Genomic DNA, 25,756 nt, shown 5'->3' with positions numbered 1-25,756 from the left:
ATTCTTTTAATAAATGGTTTATATGCTATGTCCCCTTTAAAAATGACATCCTACTTTTTTATTAAACATCTCATACAAGTAGTCCTTGCGAATCAGTAAATGTTATTTGTTTGAGTGCAATGGCTTTTTTTTTTTTTAGTTTTTATTTGTTTTTACTTATTTCAACAATAATTCAGCAAAAAATATACAAAAGGCCATAACAAGACTTATATACAGAAAACCATTAGTACTTTTCTAATAGATCATTACATTTCTGCCAGGCTATGCATTGATGAGTTACATTTCTAGTTCTCATTTTTATGGTCAATAATTCATTTTTTACAAACAGATTTGGCTAGACAGGTAAATAGATAAATTCACTAATAAAAGAAGGAGTAGTAGGAGTAATTTTGCATTTCCAGTTTTTAGTTATAACTTTCCTAACAATACTTCAGACAGGCCAAAGAAGAGGTATTTATGATACTGGAATAATGTCTGGGATTGGGGCATTGAACAAAATCATGGAATCTGTAATAGTACAATTATCTGACCACATTGTTTTGCAAGAGTTTTTAAAATCAGTCTGGAAAGCTGACACTATGCTGCATTCCATGATCATATGAACCCAATCTGCATCAAGGGTTCATTATATCTCTGCCATTTTATTTTTTCTTATTTATACATAACAGCAACTTTTTGGGGTGTTAGAAAAATTCTGTGTAAAAACTTCCATGTATAAATCTTCTAGTATAGATGGGATGTTGATTTTCTTTTACATTTTAAGTATATTTTCTTAATTTTTCTCAGAAAATTCTTTATTTATTTTTGTTGAGGAATTCCAGTATGACAATTTAGACAGTACAAATTCAGTTCTTATAATCTTAAATATGATTAACAAGTATATCTTACGTTTAGATGGATTATTATTTATATTAAAAAAAAAATCTAGGATTTTTGGAATAGTTTTAGCTTGCATGTCTAATGCTATTTTATTTTTGTCTTGAATATATTCCTTACATATATATATCTAACCAAGTACTATTTTCCAGACTGTATATAGTAATCAAATAATCAGCTGAGTACATTTTATTCCCATTCAGAATTTAAGGCTAACAAATAAAATTACTATTCTTAAAGTCAACATTTTCCTTGTATGAAAATATATTAAGCTTCCATTTGTGAAAGCTATAGGAAATTATATTATTAGTAGATCTTTGATTAGATAAGTCAAATTCATAAAACTCTTGAATATTAATAGCATTTGATTTATGAAAAGGTAGAGAGTAAACTTATGTTTTTTCATTTGCTATATAGTCTTTTAAACTCCCCCAAAAGGTACTAATGTCCAAATTTGCATATGTTTCTATTATCAATTTCCATTAGTATATTTTCATGTATTGATTTCCAACAGGAAGCATAAGATGAGTCAAGCCACTGGAGTATTACTTTAATAATTACAGATTTAGAATATATGCCAATATTGGGGAAACCAATAACTCCCTGCTCCCAACATTTGATGTGCCAATCTATGGATATTCTTGTATTATGGGATACTATAAGAAGTTTAGTGCAATGGAGTTTTTTTTTAAACTTTTTAGAATGGTGCAGAATTAAGGACTGACTAAAGAATATGATTTTTGGTACGATTATCAATTTGATCAATGTAAGTCTATCCTGAAATGTGAAACAAATACTTTATTCCAATTTTCTGTTAATTTGGATATTGTATAAATTGGGTTTTGGTAGTTAACTAAAATAGATTATTTATTGTTAGTCTCAATAGTAATTCCTAAGTATTTTAACTGTAAATTGTCCCAGCCACATTTTTGAGAGTTTAATTTAACGGTTATCCATTTGTTTATAAGCAAAGATTTTGTTTATTGTAATTAAATTTCAGACCTGAAATATTTTCAAAATAGTCCATAGAGCTACAGTAACTATATGATCCATTGAGAGTACAATATTATTACTGGTGAGCTGAATGTCAACAGCAAAACGTTGAATTTTAAATGCAAAATTTCCATTTATTTTAAAAGGTTAATGTTTATGTTAGATCTTATTTAATTAGCAAATGTCTCTATAATAAATGCAAATAGCAAAGAGTATAAAGGGCATCCATGTTTGTATCTTTTAAGATATCAAAGGGGCTAGATATAAAGGAGCATATTTTGAGAAAAGAAATTTAGTTATTATAAAGCATGTTTATTAACTTTATGAAATCCGTGGAAAAGTAATATTCATTTAGTACTCTGAACAAGTATAACCAATTCAGCGAGTCAAAAGCTTTATCCATATCTAAGCTTATTATGGATAACTCTTTTTTTTATTTTTGTTTGTCATATCAATCAAAGAAAGGAGTCTTATTATATTATATTATCTTGAACTTTCTATTAACTATAAACACAGTCTGATCTTTATTTACTAAACAAATGAACATTTGATTTAATCCTTTTGGTAATATAAACATGAACATCTTGTAGGCTACATTTAAAAATGATATGGGTCACTAAGCAGAACATATAGCAGGGTACTTATATGATTTTAAATTGGGTGTAATAATAGAATATCTCCATGAAAGGGGAGTATTAGATGTAATTTTAACTTCTTCAAAAGCATTTAATAAAATTTTTAAAGTATTATCAGATAGCTCAAGAACTATCTCATCCATACCTGGTGTTTTATTAGACATAATATTTTTAATTTGGTCTTTTAATTCCTTAAAGGAAAAAGACTTATCAATCTTTCTTTTCTATGCCTTTGATAGTTTACTATGTATGATTTCTTTTTATTAAAAAATATTCAATAAGTTGCTGTTACTCAGGTTTGACTTTGTTTTATCATTTTCTTCATAATATTTGCTAAAACATTTTAATATATCTGTCAGATCCATAGCTTTAATAGTCTTATTCCATCTTTACAAACAATCTCCTTGATATGGTTTATTTTATTCCTGTTTTTCAATCTAATAGCTATTCTATGAAGGCTTTTGAGTTTTATTGAATACGACTGTAGTTTATTTTTCTAGATTAATGGAACTCTTATGATGTAAGATTTCTAGGTATTTCTGATTTAGATTTGTTAACTGTGTGCTTGCAGCTTTATGATTGGGTTTAAAGTTTAATTTATTAATTTCAGCTTGAAGAGCATTTAACTCTTTATCCATCCCTTTATTTTACAAATATACCAGTTCTTTACTTTATCACATAATTAAGCTTTTAATGTGTCACATAGTATGACATCAGTGACCTCTCCATTATTGTTAAATTCCATAAATTGATGTATCTCTTTTAATAACCATTCATTAAAGCCTTTTATTTTAGTTATATATGCTGGGAGTCTTTGGCAAGAAATTAAATTGTTTGGACTTAAAGTTAATTTAAATGTAATAGCATTAAGTTCAGTTAAGGAACATGAAACTGTTAGCACCTCCTCTGTTTTGGAGTATACTACATTGGATGACAATACTTTATCAGTATTGATACTTTGTAAATATTGGTTTGTGTCCCAAATCTAAAAGAATAGTGAGTATATTTTAAAGAACCATCTAGTTTTAAATCTGATATATCTCATATACATTGTATTAATATAACAATTTAAATGTTTTACTACTGAAGATAGCCTGATTTATTTAACATCTGTAGCGTCTTTGTCTGAAAGGATGCAGTTAAAATCACCAGCTATCAACATTTCTCCTTTAGAGTATAGTGTTATAATATCTAAGTATTTCACAGCTATTTTAGAACCAATCCCCGGTATCCAAAAGGTACTTATAAGGGTATAGTATTTTTTATCAGTTTCTATTACCACCAATCCCAGCATACCATTCTTGTTAGAATAGGAATGCACTATTTTTTCCCAGAGAATAAGAACACCTTTTCTTTTTGAACCAAACTGAGAGCCAATTAAAACTGAATAATCTTTTAACAACAATCTATTTAAATCTTTAGTCAATAAGTGAGTTTCCTGTAGAAAAAACAATGTCTGCTCCATGTAGAGCTAAATACTTATTTAAACTACCCTTCTTTAAAGGGTTATTTAACTAATTTATATTTAATGAAAGGCATTTATATGTTGACATCTATTGGAACAATGGGTATAAAAACTACTATGAAATGATTTAGTGCATTAAGCATTATGCTAACAAAACAACAACTTGTTCTGGATAAACACAATAAGGGTGATATGAAAAATTCAGAAAAATAAACATTTGTAACCTCTATCATGGAAGGAAGTATTCCATGGTCTATATTAGAAGCACGAAAATGCTTCTGAGCGAATACGGAAACAGCAACACATATTCATTGAATTGGATTTAAGTGAGTTGATGAATATGTCATAGGGCAAAGAGATAGTTGGCCAACTTCACAGAGTTGACCTTTCCTTCCCTATAGTGCGATCTCGGAGTTGGTATATTTTGTTAAGGGGGTGTGGGAGGCAGAGCCCCCATGTTGGAGGGTGGGGGTCAAAGCCCCCCACTTGTTTATGGTGTTAATTTTTTTCTTTTTAATGAGCGGCCGTGTAAGTTTTTTCCCTAGGGAAAACTTTGATTACATGACCGTTCGCTATTTTCAAGTTTCATGCATTGTGTGTCGACTTTTATGTAGTTGCACATATGCACTTTCAGTTTTATAATATAGACCTGTATTCCAGGCTTGATGAAAAAGCTCATATAAGCCACTTGCTAACAGCACCATAACATAACCAATCACATTGTTACTACTACTTCCATGTACATAAACTGAAATTTTCTAAGTAAAAATTGTACCCTTTTTAAGAAGATGTTAAATACTAGAAAATAAACCCAAAAAAATGTAAGTTCAATATATAACAAGACCTATCAAACAGAAAAACTTCAAATAACTATTCATTTATAATAATTAGCATTAATTATACATAACATTTATTTATATATTAACTATCATATTGAAGATATGCTCAGATCATTGTTAATACTCAAAATATTTATATGACTTAAGAAACTCTGTTTTATGAGTAAATGTCTTTTTGGGTCTATATTAAAATACCGAAACCTCACTTACGTGAATATCTAAATGCCAACACATAAATAGCGAACCGTGAAAACACCGAACATCCTGAAGCATGAAATTTAAAATATCGAATTGCCATAGTTGGCCAACCCCACCACCCACTACGTACTACCTACTCAAACAAAATAAATAATCCACACTTCCCCATATCTACACTTAACCCATATATCCCATATCCTAATCAAACATTCACTACACAAAAATGTATCTAACTATAAGCAAACAACACCCAACTACGGTAAAAATATAATTTAAGTATACATTCAGCTACACAACTGTATTACTATACATACACTTAACACAACTCTACTTCTAACCCTAAAGTAAAGGTTGCATGTATTACTATGTATGCACTTACCTTAACCTGCACCCTAACCCTAAGGTCTGTAACTATTGCACATTTACGTTAGGGATATATTTATATATATATATATATATATATATATATATATATATATATATATATATATATATATATATATATATATATATATATATATATAAATATAAATATATATATATATATATATATATATATAGAAATATAAATATATCTATCTATATATATATATATATATATATATATATATATATATATATATATATATATATACCGGATAAGGGCCAACTATGACAATTCCATATTTCAAATTTTGCGCTTCAGGACATTTGGTGTTTTCGCATTTTGCTATTTATGTGTCCGAGTTTAGGTATTTGCTTAAGTGAGGTTTCGCTATTTTAATATAGACCTGTCTTTTTAATTTACATGTGCCTGTAATTTAACCAGAAGAACATTCTTGTCCTGTATGTACATTGTATAGTAAACAGATTACCTGCTCTTATTATGCTTTGTAAAATGTTTACAAACCAGTATCTATATTAACATTTTGCCTATATAAATTACATACTTTTCCACCACATTCACTACAAAAATTTCATAACTGATGAAGATTCTCATCTAATCTCTCACACAGACTAGAAGCTTGTGAAAACAACCTGCATATATTTTAGCTATTTACATTCATATTCATTATCTAACAAGGCTGAATTATAAAGGGGTCTGCTAATGACTGTATTCTAAGGAGAAATATAAGTTATTTTATTGAAATTGCATGTGTTTTTCAACCTGTGGTACTCCACTATTCCCTATATAACACATACATATCTGAGCCTTTTGAGTAATAAAATGGTGATACAGGATTATCTAGTATGAGCAAATGCTTCAAATAGAAATAATACCCATTAACATTTTCAGAATTACATTCATAAAAAAAATCAGTGTACCAGCTACAAAGGGAATAGAACACTCAGTAGTAATGTTGAAAACATTTAACATAAATTTCCACTCAACTATTAAGTGTACATTTGTGTATTGTGTTTGAGGTTTAATGAGAACACCTCTATGTGTCCCACATCAAATATGAACCCATTTGTGCATCATTTCACTTGTTCCCCCTTCAATAATTAAACAGATGTTTCAAGTGTATATAGCTAAAATAAGCTATTCAGAAGTCTAAAAGTCTGTTTTAGCAATTCTTTTCTGTGTTCTGTAAGCTTCCTACTTCTGAGGATTTAGATGTCATGTTGCACTTCCTCTCTGACTGATGAACTGTTCAGGAAGAATTCAGAGGGAAGCAGAGACACATAGAAGCGTGTGGCAAGCTGAAAACATTATCTAAACTCTTCTGAAGTAATTCAGCAGGAAAATAGACTGAAAAGAAAGTCTTTAAACATAGAAGGTTTGTGGACATATTATGCAAGCCACATTTTAACTGAAAACATTTTTTTATTTAATATCAAATAAGCAGGGAAAGTTATACAACCTTAATAAAATCACTAACAAAAAAGTGGATTAAAACACATCACTGCACTCATTTTAACTACAACCCCCACTGTTAGTAATGCTATAAGTAAAATGAAAACAGTAAAGAGTTTTAGCATTCCCTTCTACACACATACATTCTCTGACAGTCAAACCAGTCCACAAACCAGACTCATTCTATTAAAGTTAATGAGTTACTAAATTATTGTTGAAAAGGAAAAAGAATAAAAAATAAAAAGAATTGAAACTGTTTTAGTGTGGTATTTCCATTAAGATCCATAATAGTTTAGTTAAAATAAACATATGATTATATACCTTACTCCCTCCAGTAGAAAAACTGCAATATTACAGTAATGGGGAGACCAATACTTGTAAACTAAAATTAATCTGAGGGAAAATAGAAAAGTATTACTTTTAGGTGATTTCATTTAAAAGATGTTTCAGAAACAGACTATTTTAAGACAAATAAAATATAAATAACAGGTAGTTTTATTTGTCTCTGAGCTTTTTTGTTCTCTTTAACTGCCCAATCATTCCTTGTAGTATGTCTTTTTAAAAATGCATTCAGGTCCATATTATCAGTAGAATTAAGTAAGTTACTTTTCTGGATGTAGAGAACTGCATCTTCTAAGGAATCATTGTTTTTTTACCCTCTGGCAAGAATAATCTTAGTTTTGCAGGGTTGATTAGGTGAGTTTTTATTCCGGCTTTTTCAGTGATTTTAATAGATGAATACAGGCTTTCTTTTCAAAACCACCAGAGAGGAATAGTCATTGTCAAATCTAATGAAAGAATCACCAAGTTTTATGAGTGAAGCAGACCAGGCTGTTTACAAAACTTGATCCGAATCTTGACTAGAAATAAAATTTGACTATTGTAGATCTTGGATTTAAAAGTTTTTTGCTTGGTGTCACTATAGTCAAAGATGTATGCCTTCTCTAAGCCAAATGACAGGGCTTCAGGAAGGTTTAATGTTTTAGGAATCCATGTAGATAAGAAGTTTACCATGTTACCACCTTCTAGTTGCTCAGGGACTCTATAAATCCAGATGTTGTTCCTCCTCGACCCTATTCTCCAGGTGATGGATTTTTTCAAGAACTTGTTTTATTGAAGAATGTGAAGATGTTATGTTCTCCTTCTGTTAGTCTGCTGTGTATGTCACTGATAGAATCCTCCATAGCAGATATCTAGAATTTCTGTTGTTTCATTACTTCCTTGATTGATTCAATCTGGTTTGTACAATCTTCTTTTATTTGGCGAGTTTAGAGTCCAGTTTATCTAGTTTAATTGACAGGGCTTGTATACTACAACAAATAGACTGCAACTCTTTCTTCACTGAATTTTCTTGTGAAACTACTTTAACGTGGTGCATCTTCCTTTGGTAAATCTTTATCTTGACCTATGACAGGACAATATTTGAAATTATTTTTCCACCAAAATGTCCCAAGAGGTTTCTGACATGATATTCCATGTTATTTGAATGATATTTTGATGAAAATGACAATTTAATGCTGTCAAAATGTATAGGATAAGCAGAGCAAAATTCCTTTGCTGCAAACTGCTTACCAGCTTGGCCACCAAGTGCAATGGCTTTTTGGTGGTTGGGATACTTTGAGATTTTTTTTTCTGGTGGTTTGGAAGGGTTTCAGAGATTGATTTGTGATGTAGAGGTGGCTTGGTTTCACTTTTTAACAATTTTGTGTGAATTGCAACTGATGGATTGCTCATTTTCAAGCCTTTAGCATGAAAACCAGCTTGGAGCAACTTAGAGTCATGAGCAATTTTGTTATGCTATGGGTGTTCTAAAATTCTAAGAGCTGTTCAGCTTACTTCTTGCTGTCTAAAAGTAAATAATCATAATATCTGGAATCATATACTAAGAAGTCAATGAGTATCAGTTGTTATAACTGAATGGAACAGAGAACCATATACATTGGTGAACTCTCATTGGATTCCAGCAGTTGGAGCTAAAGATGCAAAAAAATGGAACCTATAGCCTGTTACAAGAAAGGTGAAGTCATAATGGCTGATGATTTTAATTTGTATTTTATCAGACAAAGATTCCATTGCAGATAAAAAGCAGAGAATCACATCTTCAGCCAAACACTTAACTAATTTTTTAAAACTAATTAATTTAAAAGCTATATATGAGCTAATAATAAGAATCTCACTTCAATTTACTCATTATTCATGTAGATATGCAACAGAAATATTGATAATATTTTTGTCTGAAACAATCTGTTATCACATATCAGAGAAGTTTCAATATTTTCATGTCCATTATCAGACCATAATGCAATAATCTTTAATATTATTTAAAAAAATGACAATCTAACACATCACAGTAGACTACCAGCAAGCATTATTAAAATAAAAGCATTCCATGACTGCCATGTTAAAGAGATCAAACATTTCCTCAAAATAAACATGAATGGTGAAGTAACTGACATTGCCTTGTGGGATTCACTAAAGGCTTCCATAAATGGAAGCGTTACCAGAGAATGGAACAAAGAAATGAATACACTACAGGCTAAAACAGACACACTAAAGTTAAATCTAAAACCAAATAATATTATCAAAAAGTCTGAACTTACAAACCTTAAATACAAAATATGTTAAAATTCTAAATCATAAAGTTTCAATAAACCTGAAAAAACTTAAACTTTAAGCATAGTCAGTAAACCTTTTAAGCTTGCATAAACTTGCTCATAAGTGAAAAAAATGAATAAACTGAATCATATCAAATAAATCATACATATATAAACAAAAAAGAAAGTAGAACAAATATTAAAGGTATTCAGAAGGCTTTAAAGTTTTTTTATGAAAATATAAATAATAATACCAGTAGCCTAGATAATTTTGATATAACTGAAACTTTTCTAAGGGAAAATAATAAATGAGCATGTGAACAAATAAAAATGACAGACCATTTACTTTAACTGAGAATAAAACATCAAATAAAAAAGTTAAAAAATAATAAGGTGCCCAACTCAGTTTTATAACAGAACTATATAAATACTACAGGTTGATGCAGTTATAATTTTAGATAAGGTCTATAGAGAAAAAAAAAAAACAACTGCTGAATACAGATCAATTTCACTTTTAAATGTGGACTGTAAGATGTTCATGTCTATTTTAGCCAATCAAATCAATCTACATATGCCTAAACTAATTAGCATTGATCAAACTGTGTTTATTTTAATAGATAAGTACAGGATAACATAATACAAATGCATATATTAATAGACTATGCAAATCAAAATAAAAAATAAACTTTCCATCATTAGCCTTGATTTAGATAAGGCTTTTGTCTCAGTTATTTGGTCATACTTGTTTAAAACACTTGAAGTGTATAATTTCTCACCTGGGCTAATTGCATTAATTTCCAAGTTATACAACAACTCTTGTGCTTATGTTAAAATATGTTCTATTCTTTCTAATTCCTTAAAATTACAAAAAGGTAAAAGCAAGGTTGTCCAGTATCACTTTTGCTTTTTGCATTAGCTATAGAACCCTTTGCTAATAGTATCTAAACATAAGAACATTAATGGTATCAAAATAAAAGAAGATTTCAAACTAAAAATTCACTTATTTGTTGATGATATTTTACTAACAGTAGGAAATACAGAAAATTAATTAGAGCATAAAATTAGTTCTATCAGTCAGTTTGAAGAAATCTCAGACGTAACATTGAATCATAATTAACAAGTACATTATTAATTAATAAAAAATTCATACAAAATATTCTAACTTCAATTGGAATAGCAATCAAACAAAATACAATGGTATGCCCATTATGTCTAATGGTAAAGAAATGATACAAACGAACTTTTACAGGTTGTTGATAACATTTTATGTTGTCACAAATTGGAAAAAAAAATCTTCTTTAATGTGGAAGAACAATTAAGTATATTAAGGTTGTAATGCCCCCCAAAATATTGTTAGTCTTACAATCTTTAGTACTATCTTCACACAAAAATTGGTGAAGAAGATAAATAATATTCTACTTAAATTTTTGGCACCCAAAAAAAAACACGATTTTTGTTTGACTGGCACAGAAAAGGTCGGGATAATGGTGGAATATGATTCCCTGATATTCAGTTGTATGCCACTTCAACAATTATAAAAGTTACACCTTTGTGGATAAATTCATCTTATGATGATATCAAGAAATACTATTAGAAAATAATAAATATATCACAACCAGTTATAAACAAACAGTACCTGATTGATTTATCTGGTTATTAATAGATTTTCTGCATAAATAAAATTACATCCTTTCCAAAAGTTCACATATTTTAACTATTATATTAAAGTCTTAATATTTCTAAGTTTCCAACTGCATATACAAATGACTGCTCAGAAACTCATAATTTCAACAAACTGCTAGTATTGAAACAACAAAGTAATTTAATGTATTGGCATCAAATCTTAAATGATACTGATATATATATATATATATATATATATATATATATATATATATATATATAAAATGTTGAAAATATAAGGTCAGAGATTAATAACATATTTAACCTAGATAAGAAATTGTTCCCAAATTATTGGAATTCTTAATAAATATCAATAATAATCTAATGAAAATAAATCATATTTGTCAGAAATTTATAAAGGTTTTAAGTAAGATTTCACATATTTAGACAATTACTGTTAGAACTTCTCCTCAAAAATTAATAATGACTTATCTGAATAATACAATAAATTAATATTAAAATCTACAAAATAAAACTACATATTCATCATACTGGAAAATTTTCACTTTTAAAGTTTTAAACAGAGGTTTTGGCACTCCTAACAAAATTATAATTATGTATAAATAAAATAGAATTAAATGCTGGAGATGTGATTCTGAAATAATAGCTAATTGAACACATATGGTATATGAACGCAAAGTCATCTCCCCTTTTTGGAAATAAATTCATAACTTTATTCAAGCTCTGTGGTCAGATAGATTTATTTGACATTTAGTTGACATTTGTTAACTGGGTTGATCCAGCTGGGCTTGGAGCCCATTTTCAGTGGAGACCCGAGGAGAAAAGCTGCAGTTACAAATCAATTTAGGATAACATAGGTAACAAAAAATAGAAAGTACCATAACCAAGCATAACTCCAAGACATATTAATAGAAATATGGATCAAACATATTTAGATTACTGTAAGAGGATTGTCTCAAAGAAATGAGTATATGAACCCCTTTATATATATATATATATATATATATATATATATATATATATATATATATATATACATACATATATACAAACAAGTTATATACAAGTGATCAAATAAATTATATACAAGTGATCAGATTTCTTGCCTAGGCTTCATAGGAAGGTATAGATGCTTTCAGGAGTTCAGAGGGAGGAAACACCATTGTTTAAAGTTGAAATATTAGGTGGGTTCTAAGCAGAGACATGATTTAGTGTTGAGAAGATAATGTTTGAGTTACTTTTTAAAGTGTGCAGGGTGTATGATGGAGCGTATGTGTAGAGGAAGTTTGTTCCAAGTGTGGCCTATAGAGCAGTTATATTGTAGTTTGCCTATGTTCTTCTTTGGATGATCTACATTCAGAAGTTGTTGGTTAGAGGTGCGGAAGGTTCTAGAAGGAGTATAGGTAGATAAAAAATTAGTGAGAGCTGGACGGTATGTAGGCCTGTATAGAATGGAGTGAATAACTTGAAATTGAAAAAGTAGCAGTAGGGTATGGAATTCAATCCATTGTAAGGAGTTCTGGGATAGGCAGTTATGGGAGTTGTAGGGGGAGTTTGTAATGAACCTTGCAATTTTGTGATAAGTTTGTTGCAATTTGTTCATGGTGGTAGCTTGTATGTTGGTTAGTATGGGGGCTGCGTTGAGAAGGGTGGGCAAGAGGAAGGACTGTGCTAAGGTGAGTCTAGCATTTGGAGTAAAAAATCTTTTGTTGCGATTGAACACGCCAAGTTTCTGGTGTGTTTTTTTATTCCTTGCTGTAAGTGTAAGTTAAATTTGAGTTCGACATTTATAATGACACCTAACAGTTTAGTGTGTGGTTCAGGTTTTATGATAGTGTTGTTAGAGGATGTTATGGTAAACATAATATTTCTAAACCTTTAATTTTATTTAATGGCCTGATTCCTGAAATCATTTGAAAAACCCAAGTGCCTCTTCTTGCTATAGCCAGAAAAGTAATTACTAAAAATTGGAACAGTAAAGTTACCCCCACTAGTGTTGAATTTATTAGAATGGCACAAAAGATGGGAATTTTTAATATTACACAGTCATATAAATCTTGGCTTAAACTTAAAGACTTGCTTGAAAAAAATTAACTGTTGTTGAAGTACAAGATTGAAAGATTGATCAGCTGTAGACCTATGTAAATAGTTATTTATTTGGTTTATAACTGATTTGTTTATTTATTGTTGTAAAACCAAATAATTTGAAAAAAAACATATAATGTACAAGCAGTTACCCACCACAGGTAAAATCTTAGATGTCATTGAAGAAAGTTATTTTTCAATTATTCAGTTTATTTATATTGCTAATTAAACAAGTCAACATATCTCCTCATATTTCTGTGATTATCTCAATAAACATTATTGACGGGGATGCACTATTTTCTCATTATGTAGCAACAAGGCGGAATTCACTAACTCACACCATCAGAACCAACACAAATCCCAACCAATTCAAAAAGATTCTTAAAAATTATCTTAATGACACGTGGCTTTGCTCCTGTACTACTCCAGGCTAACTAGTTTTAATAGCTTCTGGTCACACTTTTTCTTCTTCCCTCACCACCTCATAATCTATGCTCTCTCTCATGTCTAAATAATCTGTAGCCTCATGTTTTTCTATCCTATTTTCTCCCTACAAACCCTTCCTCAGCTAACTTTGAAAAACTACAATGTCTACACTATAATAAGGAATTATATCAAATGATTGTATAATACAAACATCAACCATAATAGCATAGAATGTAATTTCTGGTGTACTGTAAGTCTTATATATTTTTTGTATAATTTCTTGTATACATTTTTTATACATTTTTGTAGAAGTTTTGTATAATCTCTGTATGTGGAGCTTTTCTCCCCAGGCTTCTGCTGAAAATGGATCTTATCCCAGTCAGTCTTTCCTGGTAAACAAATGTAAAATAAATAAATAAACATGCACTCACAGTGGAATTATGTGTCATCTGTTGTCTGGTTAACAAAAGTGTTCTAACAGTATGTGTCTAGGTTATATAGTTTCCAAGATATGACAGTTTGTGAAAGTTTAGCAAAACATACTTTTGGGTTTGTGTGCATTATAATAAATTATAGTATTTATGGAAACACTATGAATGCACTGATTAATATCACTGCAAAGCGTACATCTTCCTGATCACTGTTGTATTTGTGCAGTTTTAATAACAGTTATTATTCACAAAATATTTACTTTTGTTCATCTTATCCTTTTTAATTTTATTTTTTAGAAACTGCTCTGGAATGCAAGATGTCTATAGGCTGCTAGAGGTGTGGCATTCCACACCACTTAGGGGCTAATGGGTTAATTTGTAGAGTTTAAATCTTGTTTAGTGTGTTGATGTAAAGGAGAGTTATAAACAATACAGTAAAAGCACGTGATGAGTGAAGAGTGAGATCAGCTGAATTGCCACCAAAGCCAAGTGCAAAGAAAAGTGGTACTGACTTCCTGCCACATGGATTGTTGGAGCAGAATGGCAGAAAGTAGAATGGTTTAGGCATGCAATGAAAGTGCAGCCTATCAGAAATCAAGGCTATTAGGTAAGATGATCTTGTAAAAGTAAAAGATATACAGCCTATGTACCACCTAGGCTTTGGGCATAGGATAGCAACCTTTCCATTGCTTAGACTACTGTAGTAATAATAATAGTATAAAGGATGAAATAGTCAATGCATAAGCATGAATCAAATAAAGTGTTGAGAAAGAGTGGTCATGGGATATGTTACACAGGCTTAAAAGAATATTCTGGTGTAGGAGGTCGTAGTAAAAAAAAAAGGAGAATGAGACAACTTTTCTATGGCAACTGCATTTGTAAGGAAGATGCCCATAAACAGACACACACACAAATATCCACACAACAAAAACAAGCCACACCAACGTAGTCAATCACAGTGATAAACAAACTTAACCATTCGCCCACATACTCCAACACACACACACACACACACACACACACACACACACACACACACACACACACACACACACACACACACACACACACACACACACACACACACACACACACACACACACACACACACACACACACACCAATTCTCTTGATTGCCTACCTATAATCCCTGGTTTGACCACTAAGGCAAATATACACACACACACACACACACACACACACACACACACACACACACACACACACACACACACACACAGCTTCAACAGAAAGGTACAGACATGCACATACACACACTAATACCCCCATACCTATTTTTTCTCTGACCTTACCCACTTTATACAAATGAATGGTTGACTGCAGTCTTTGGAAGGCATTCACTTTTTCCTTCAACAGTGAACTTTTATCCTGCTGAGCAAATCCATGAATCAGGACCTGCTAGCATTTCCATAGGACAGCACATGGCTAATTAGCATTAGCTACATCAGTGCATTATCCTGGACAAACCCTGTATTTTGAGGATGGCAGTTAATATAATGGTTAAGGTATTTACCTCACAGACCCAAGGTCCAGGTTTGATTCTCACCTTTGAGAGAAGTCGGCAAAACTTATAATGGCCCACATTGGCAGCTAGCCTAGTATGTACTGTGAATCTATAAACCTATTATCCTGGGATTCTGACTGTTATATTAGCCTCTGAAATTAGGGCTCCTGTACTGGAAAAATAAAATGTAGCGGTAGTGTGGCCTAAGAATCAGAAAAGTTTACCATGAAGGAGAAAGGACCAAGTTAAGACTTTGCTCATACAGTAAAACTTTCTGAAACCCATACACTGTTTTACAAATATTTCATAATACTGTTTACCAATACTAGGACATTGGTATCTTGTTCAGGGCTAAGAATTAAACTGAATATAAATTAAATAAATATGGAAAGCTCTTTTATGTTTTATATCTGCTAAAGATCAGTCCTGTGCCAGCAATTCATTCTAAAATATCATAATGAGTGGCTTCTAAAATATGTTTTGAACTTCTCAGCATTATTTTTTATTGCAACTATACTCCTTGATAAAGGTGTTAAATATCTACATATGTCATACCTATAGCAATGGATATTTTTATTATGAATGCAGTATATGTGTCACAAGTAGTTTGTCTATATTTTTTTGGTAGCTGACTTAAGACACATTTTGTTGAATGCGTTTCAGTCGAACTTGAAATCTCAAAAAGGCAAAATGATGAAGCAGCATATATGCGGATTCTTTCCCTGGGAAAGAAGTTGCTTGGCTGCTTCCATCACTTTTCCATTTTTGGCACTGTAGTGTGATCTCGGAGTTGGTATATTTAAGTAGAGGGGTGTTGGGGGTGAAGCCCGCCACTTTATGCAATGTTTTAATGTCCAACCTTCAAGGAAATTAAAGGTTAGAGCAGGGCCTTCAAGAAGGGAAAATGAAAGCGGTTTAGGGCTATTGCACTACCTGGAGATGTCTGTCTCTCACACAGAAGGATGAATCAATTAAGCAGTCAAAGTGCAGGAAGTCACCGGATGAATCCAGTGTGCTGGGGGGAGGGGAGAAGAGTACTTTTTCTAGAGTGGACCAAGCTTCCTGCACCTTCCATCCTCCATGATGAAAGCTAAAATAATTCTGACATTGCACTTCTCTGCTGAAATCTACCCCTCCATGTAAATCAGGATACCATAACTAAAGCTCATAAGAGTATTACTCATCTGTTGGTGTAATAAAAATAGAATGATATTAAACATTAGCAAATGCACTCTTACAGGAATGATTACTGTGTGTAGTTCAGGTGTTTAATCCACTGCAGTTGTCTACATTCTTGAGCTATGTTCTCACAGGCCTCATGTGTTCCTTGTTATTCCATTTATGCTCTTTACAGTGGTCACTTTTAGAGGTTGCATTGAATACCAGTTGCATATCCACATCTCTTCCTTATATATCATTGTAATAGGTTGGTAAGATCACTCACACCCACACAAACATAAGTGAATGCAATGTTTAGCAGTTGTGAGGATTAGTGCCCCTGTGTCATAGCCCTCCTGCAGTAAAATGTTGCTGCTAATATGGATGTGTGCTGTGGCCAGGTCTACATGCAAAGGATGGCAACCATTGTAGACCCGGGCTTTCTTACCATTCACATGTTCCTTTGCAGAATCAGGTTGGCTTGCTATTATTGCACTGCAGGTGCAATGGCTATACCTCTGAATATTACATGTATTGGTTTGTGGAGTGTGTTGTCATGGCATTCTTTATGTACTGGTGTGCTGTTTATGTTGCTTTCAATCACGTGAGTCATAGTTCTTTTCCTCTGCAATGTGTTTTTGCACACTGTCTGTTCTGGCCATTTCCTCTGTCTTCAATGCATTGAGCTTAAGATTAGGCCCGGGATCCCCCCATGAACGAGAAATGGATTAAGCAGGTAGTCAAATAATGAATAGATTACTGAATTAATAATTGTATCCCTGAACAACCTCCGTCATTTCAGATTGCTAGACAGAAATCTCTATTATGTAAATCATTTTCTCTGCTTGAAAAATAGACAAGAATCACAGGTGAAGTTCTCACACATATTATGATTAGTCTGTAAAACTGAAATAAAAGAGGTAAAGTCAAAGAGAACAGATTCTGGTGAGAAACGCACATTATTTAAAACAACATGAACACAGACTCTGCCCTCTTTAATGCAAATGTTAAATTAAAAATCATCACTCAGATTCTAGAAGAAATGTATACTGATACAGAATGCAAACATTAAGGATATTTTTGTTCTCAGCACAGTTCTATGGCACAAAAGGATCACATTCATATCTCAGAAGATTTCACATAATTTCACCCATTCTGGGGAGAAGATTCTCTAGGGAACAGGTCTTCAGTGTTCTCTCTAAGCCAAGAACTCTGCATTAATGGGCCCAGGCAATATCCTAGGATGTCTTTTAAATAGCATGAAACATTACCTTTCAGGCCCTCTGGAATCACTATTTAACTGTAGCCCCTAAGCAGGCTTCATGCCTAATGAATGGAGAAAAACAACAGTCATCCATCTACACAAAGGTAGGCAATCTACAGACCCTAGAGACTATGGATTTTAAAGTCTCACTAGTCTCATATGCAAAGCCATGGAAAGAACATTCATGGAAATGATCACTAGTGACATAGGAAACCTCCAGACACTGGACCTGATCCAATTTGGTTTCATCAAGGGAAGGTCATGCCTAGTCAACCTGGTGGATTTCTTTGAAATGTTTACAAAACAATCAATGAAGGCAAAATGATTCACACTGCCTGCCATAACCTGACCGAGGCATTTTACAATACCTCACACAGGTATTGTTGACAAATTCAAGAGGTTAAATGTAAATCCTTATGCCACTGAGTGGGTAGCCAGCTGGTTCACAGACAAGACCCAAAAAGTCAAAACTGGGGAGTCCACCTCTGCAAACATGCCAGTCAAATGTGGAGTCCCTCAGGATCTGTCCTGAGACCCCTTCTTTTTGGCATTTAGTTCTTTGAAGTCAAAGCCAATGTGAAAGGCCTCTGGCTGACCAAATATACAGATGGTTGCAAATTAGGATCAGTCATAAAATACCCCATCAACATTAATGTTCTCCAGGAATGGCTGACATAAACAAATAGCATGTCAGAGCCATGGACTAAAACAAAATGACAAGAAATGTGTAATAGTATCCTTTGGGTAGTCATCTATCTCTAGTAACTATCATATTCACAGCACACTCCTAAGAGTCAACCTAGGAGTCAGGGACTTGGAGACACACACAGACAGTAATCTGGACTTTGACTATCATGTATCTACAGCAGTAAAGAAATGATTATATGTTGTGCAACTTATAAACAAATATATGGCTTTTAGGGCTAAGGAGATCATTGTTCCACTGTATTCAGAATTCATCAGACATATAATTGAGTACAATATCCCCTTTGATATGCACCAAACCAGACACAATCAATGATTGGAACATCCACAGATGTTCCTCAGAGCAAGAATACAGGGTTCCTATTATATAACCGAAGACACAATCCTTCAAATGCGTCTTGATCGAACTCGAAAGCATGAAATAGCAAAACAGCGAAATGGCATATAAGCAATTTCTTTCCCTGAGAAAGAAATCGCTTGGCCGCCTCTGTTACTCTGCCATTTTCCTCATTGTAGTGTGATCTCGGAGTTGGTATATTTAAGCAGGGGAGGTGTGGGGTCAAAGCCCTCCCGTTTATGTAATGTTTTGAAGTTTTTTATTTATTTATTTTTTTTGTGGAACAGCGATTATTTTTCCCTGGGAAAAAAAATCACTGTTCCAGGTGTTCTGGATTATAAGCTTTCACTTACATGGGGTCGATAAATCAGCGTTCACTATTTTAAGCATTCACTGATTTAATATAGACCCAGAATACAGGGTGTAAGTAACATATCCTATACAGACCAACTCAAACACTACACCTAAAGTCTGTAACCTATAAACTGTTGAGGGGAGATCTATGCCTGGCATGCAAGACATTGGCAGACCCCTTCATGAGAGACCTCCTGCATAACTGCAAAACAAATAGCACCAGAATTACCCATTCTAAAGATTTGAAGATTGCCTATTATGCAAATAGGACCTGATGGAGACAGCTATGTATCCTACAGACTACTACATCTCTGGAAAAGGCTCCCATCATTGTGAAGCAGAATTCCTCACTAACCCAATTCAAGTGTAACTTGGGCAATTGGATGGTGAAAAGGAAATTCATTCCTGGTTTGGCACCTATGTCTCTACAGGTAATGGTTCGTCTCTCAGGGCCCAGCTTGTAAATGTTTCATCTGCCAAGCCCCTGTTTACACTTATCAAGGGTAAAAAAAACTTGTCAGAGATTTGGGATGCATGGGTAGGCCATAATGGTCTTTAGCCTAGTACATACCTATGAACTTACAGGAAAACATACCTGCTTTTTTAAATTATTGTACCTTAACACTGGAAAGCTCACACCTTGTGCTCCCCCTCAGCTCCAACCTTTCTAATTATTGCCCATATATGAATCATATCGCAGGCACTTACCCTACCATCTTATGGTCAGCTAATTAATCCATCATAATAATAATACCATATACTCACATGAGTGGTCAATATTCCACTTCACCTTCATTGTGTTCACTAGTGGTTCAAACCAACTGAATTGATATTCACATAAAAGATCTACAACAGTAGGTCATTCACAAAAAAATGCATTTTCCATAAAAAAAAAGAAAGAAAAAAAAAACAACTTACCATCACTCAAAATTATTACCCAGGTCATCCAATTTCTGACTTGACCACAGTCAGCAATACATATTCCATCTTCTCCATATATAGCCCATTTATCCCACTAGAGGGGCAAGGAATGATCACCAAATGCTTTATTACCATCAATTACTCTTCCCATTTCATAAGGTAAGGGCAATAATTCTTCCACTTATGTATACATTAATAAGCTCAGAGTCATCTTAACCTATTCACTCCAATTGAGCTCAGGAAGTTTGAACTGTAATTTCTAATGGAAGGAGCCTAACCTTGTTTGATAGAATCAAATTATGTTCTCACACTTCAAACAAATGTTCATCTGTCTGGAACCACAGGGGTTACTAAAGAAGTGTAAATGGCAAATGCTTCAGCACAAACTATTATAAAGGTGGCATTCTTTTGGCTCTAGGTCTTAAAACAGATTTTAAAAGTCACAGTAACTATTATGTTTGTAATATTTTGTAAACAACTTACAATATCACAGCAACCACTAAAGCTACACATACTGTTAGCAACATTTTGTTCATCCAGTGGACAACTTTCATTTGAGGCAGATCTTTCTATGTTACTTGGTTGACATATTTAGAAAAATATGAACTTTATAGTGCTGTATATAAATATTATATGAACAACAATTAATATCTCTTTACCAGCACTAGACAGAGGTTAAATAATAATATAGTTGTGTTTGCCACAGTGCAAGCTTTAAGATGAGATATTTTAATACGTTGTATGCAATATGACATTGGAATTATTAATGCAAATATGAATAGGCAATATTTGACAACCTAGGGGTGTCAGTGGGATGTAGCTGTAGAAACACATTGGATGCCCCTCCCTTTAACATTCACTTCCATTAAGTGGAGATATGTTTAGAGCACACCATCTAGAAGAGATCTAAGCTGCTTTTGATTTTATAGTTTTTCAGTCATTGAAGCCCTTGCAAATATCAAATAAAAATATGAGTCCTGTTACAAGGTTTAAACCACAATAAAATGTTCCATGGCTTTCTTATTGTCATCATACAAGGCAATTAAGATCACATAAGACCTAATATCAGAAGAACCCTGTAAAACAACACCCCTTCTTTAACATTATTTTTACAATTACTAAATGCCCTTTAAACTATCTTCAAGTAGTTAAAATTTGTTTAATTAGTCAGACTTTATAGTACACATGTACATGCTGTTTGGTGGTGCTTGGTGAGCTGTTCTATGGTTGTCCTTTTAAAATCACAAGTGAAGAAACTTTGATTTTATTTTATTTAATTTTACAGTACTGAATATATGAGCAATTTAATAGTGGGGCCATGACTTCCTATCTGGGCATGCATGCTAAAGTATATTCTATATTCTACTGTTTATTGGTGCTTGATTTGTTGTGAACTCTTACCTGATTGTCTGTTTAAGGACTCAGGTAAAGAAACTTAAATTTTTTGCTATTTTACTTAGTTCTACACCACTGAAACTAAATACTATTTAATAGGAGGTTGTACCTCCATATCCTGCTTAAGCAGATGCTATCTTTTGTTGTTTGGTGGTGTGTGAGTATTGTGACACTTAAGCTATAGGTCAATAGATATGTGACAATGTGAAGTACTGCCAGCTATGCCAGGAGAAGTAGGGCAGTGGATGTGTAACATATGCCAGCACAGCTAGCTAGAATTTTGTAAAGAATTATATGTCATTTGCATATCAAAATGATTTGTACAGATCCTTCTGTTTAAAGTATATTTGTAAAGTTGCTCGTGTTAAAAAATGTATCAACAGTGGACCCTGGCTGTATTGTAACTGAATTAAATGTATATGTTTTAACAGAGGATACTGTAAGAGAAGAGGTTAATCACAGTCCAGTGGCAGCTAACTTAGTTCTGAAATTAAATTACTGGACCTAAGCTATAAAGATTGCTTCTCACAATTTTCAATGCAGCCAGAGGCAAAAAGTTAGTACTAGGAAGTTCTCTGTATTGTCTTTGGGATAAACTAATTGCTACTCTGGGAGGGTAGAGGTTTGAAACTGTGTTATGACTTCCAGAAGCTGCATCAGGTGTGTGTGTGTGTGTGTGTGTGTGTGTGTGTGTGTGTGTGTGTGTGTGTGTGTGTGTGTGTGTGTGTGTGTGTGTGTGCGCTAACTCCTTGTAGCGAACCAGTAGTCAGATGTCCAGAGGCATGTGAAGCCAATCTGTAGTCTTGGACAAAAATGATGTTTAATATTAGATGAGACTAAAGTCTCATTACACTCTGTTCTTGGACCTGACAAGGAAGGACCCCTCACTTGTTTCATCTTGCCTTGCTCTAGGAAGTGAACCAGGGAATATTAATTCTTTAGCTCAGTCAAGAAAATATAGTGAGATTGGTTAAGTACTATTTTTCTGTATCTGTGTGAATCTATTCATCTGTGTTATTTTAATATTTCCTGTGACTTGAAACTCTGGTGTTTTCATGTTCTTTTCTTATTTATTATTTTCATTGTGGCTGGCCTTTTAGATAATATTTTAATCTCTGAGAGTAATATATATATATATATATATATATATATATATATATATATATATATATATATATATAGATAGATAGATATATGGTGATAACTCTGGATGCTCCTGAAAGCCTTCCCTTTGGTCAAAGTACCCTTTATATTAATATTAATTTCACTCAGTATAATTGGGTACCCTTGTAAGAGCCTTAGAAAATCAAATCTCAAAGTGTGTGTGTGTGTGTGTGTGTGTGTGTGTTTGTGTGTGTGTATCAGCTGAGGCATGAAGCATTAATTTCACAAAGAGAGTAGTGGATCTCTTGGCTTGGACACTCAGTTGAGGTCTCAACTCTATAGCTGTACCAATGGAGAGTCTTACTGGGGACCTGGAGAGAGACAGACTAAGAAATCCAGACCCTGGACTGAGTGTGTTATCTGTGTGCTTTTAAGGGAAATTCTGCTTGATGCAGAGAACTGTATCTGGAAATACTGGGTGTATCCATTTTTGTTTCAAGTGAATGTCCCTCTCCAGTGTTAGTGGTGAGAATTCAGACTCCCTGATTACTGGTCCAGAGTGGGGACATCACAAGCAACTTGTTTATTTTTCTTAGATTCTTAGCTATATTAAATTATAAGAGTTTGCAACTGATTATTATAGATTCTTTCAAATATATATGTTCTTGAAGATTTCATTAATCAGAAATACTTGGGTAAATGTATAACTTGTGGGGTATTGCTAATAAATTCTGATTTAGAACAAACGTGTATTAATTGTAAATGTTTGGAAGACTTACATTTAATTTTACATAGTACATTGATTTTGAAACTGAATGTACAGGCATTAATTGAGTAGGATTAAGGTCTGTTTCGGAATTTGTTAAAAATTTGCAGTTGGAGAATTTAGAAATAAAAAGAAATAGTAATGAGAAAGTAAGGATGGAGACAAAGGAAATGAGAATGATCAGTCATGAGTTTAATATGGATCAAGGTCCTAAGAAACTAGGAAACGTTTACTTTTTTAAGTCTGTTAAAACTCCAGTTATTTGGAAAACGAAAGCTGGCAATTATAATGGAGTGAAGAAAAAAGAAAAATGTCAGCAAACCTTCTAAATTTACAAATTTAATAGAAGAGATTTAATTTATATATTTATACGTATAGTATAGTACATGCAATATAAATATAATCATATAATATATTCTATATTTATATTCAGTGTTATTTCAAATGAGGCAGTTTGCTCTGGTACTATGGAATAATATGAATAACCTGATAATGAAAATATGGTTGATTATAAAGGTTTGGTGGATAACTCATTGGTTATGCTTTCTCTTTTAGGGATACATGTGTGTGATTTATAGCAGGATCTAATAAAAGCATCAAAAAGTTCTTTGCTAGCAAATCCGATTGCTCCAATGTTTGTTTGAACCTGTGAAAACTGTTAACTATTAAAGGTGAGTCTCAGCATTTCAGTGTGGAACTGCTACTTGTGTTCATTGTTTTGAAGTAACTTGTTTTTTCGTTTTGTTGTTGTGGACTGGTTTCAAAATAAAAATAGCTGGTAAAGCAAAAAATTATGATAATAAAATTTAATTTATTCGGGAATTTTTTTCTGAGTTTTTTGTTACACAGGTTGACATTGGTATATCTGATATTAGGTGTAAGCATAGAAAGTTAGATCATAGACAAGATTTGAGTGATGATTTGTTGGTTGAAGGTTATAGCTCAAAGAGTAAGAGGCTTACACCATTAGGTGGTTTTCTATCTCCTAATACCAAGAAGATCTTAAGCCAGCTTCAACTAATGTAAGTAAACATCAGTGTTTCAGTTATTCAAGTTAGAGGATGTTGTTTTGAGTATAGTAAGTTTGGAGGAAAATCTTTCTTCTTGCTTAACTGGTAGTATTTCATATAACCCTTGCTCTTATGACATTAGTAACTCTATTAGTGTGCAAAACAAAGGATAGCAAGATATCTCGTAGGTAAGAAAGCTTAAAACAAGAGATCGCAGATATACCCCAGGGATTATCTCAGTGTCACTGCTTGACAGAGGCACAGCAAAATAATGGGCATAGTATCTAGGCTTATAAATGCCCTTGGGCAGATAGCCTAGTATGAACCTATGAACCTATGAACCTAAGACCTTTGGGAGAGTCAATGAAGATAAAGATATTAATAAACACAGTGAAGAGTCGGATTTTATTTCTGTAAGAGATAACAGTAGAAAAATTGGGAACTCAAATGTAAAATGTCTTGCTAGTCAAATAACATCATTGAATAAATTGTATAGTATGGTTTCCTCTTTTCCTGAATTGAAGTTAATTGATTATTTAGATTTGTTATCAAAGTAAACTAGGATTATTGAACTGAGCGATAATGCATTTATTTTGCAGGGAGGCACTAATGATTTAAGGTATACACCATTAAATAAGATTAAAATGTAATTCATGGTATAAGAATAAGGTCAACACCATTTGGTCAGTGCAGACAGATGGTTGACAGTTGTGAAAGACTGAAAGTCCCCAGGTAGAGAATATTCCATTTCTCCAGGGATTGTGCAATCTTAAGAGTTAGAATGTATAATTAGCAGTAGAGGATGATGAAAGATGACTTGTTCCCCCTCCTAAAAGCAATTTCTGCTGGTTTAGTCAACTTGGGAATATTCCTGACCCCCATGTGTATATATCTATCTATCTATATGCGGTGTATGTGTTTGTGCGTGTGTGTGTGTGTGTGTGTGTGTGTGTGTGTGTGTGTGTGTGTGTCTATATATATATATATATATATATATATATATATATATATATATATACACATATATAAATCATGCATACTGCAAAGAGTTCCAGCACTTCAAGTTCAAAAATAACTTTTTTTATTTTCATTATGATAGAGGCAACACAATAACCCGGCCACTGGGGATGCACAATGCACAAGCCAGTGCATTTCCTTGTGCTGGTCCCAAGCCCAGATAAATGGGGAGGGTTA

At 32.7% G+C, this 25,756-nt stretch overlaps 1 protein-coding gene across 2 annotated transcripts in view; it reads right to left on the bottom strand.

Annotated features, from left to right (window-relative positions):
- The window catches only part of LOC122811042 (F-box/WD repeat-containing protein 7-like), a 1,408,110-nt gene that overhangs the window by 948,586 nt on the left and 433,768 nt on the right, over nucleotides 1–25,756 (bottom strand). The window lies entirely within an intron of this gene.

This window comes from Protopterus annectens, chromosome 9.part0 (assembly GCF_019279795.1).
Source record: "Protopterus annectens isolate FY-2018-M chromosome 9.part0, PAN1.0, whole genome shotgun sequence".
Classification (NCBI taxonomy): Eukaryota; Metazoa; Chordata; order Ceratodontiformes; family Protopteridae; genus Protopterus; species Protopterus annectens.
Note: the sequence above shows the minus strand (reverse complement) of the source record. Positions and strands in the feature narration are given on the sequence as shown.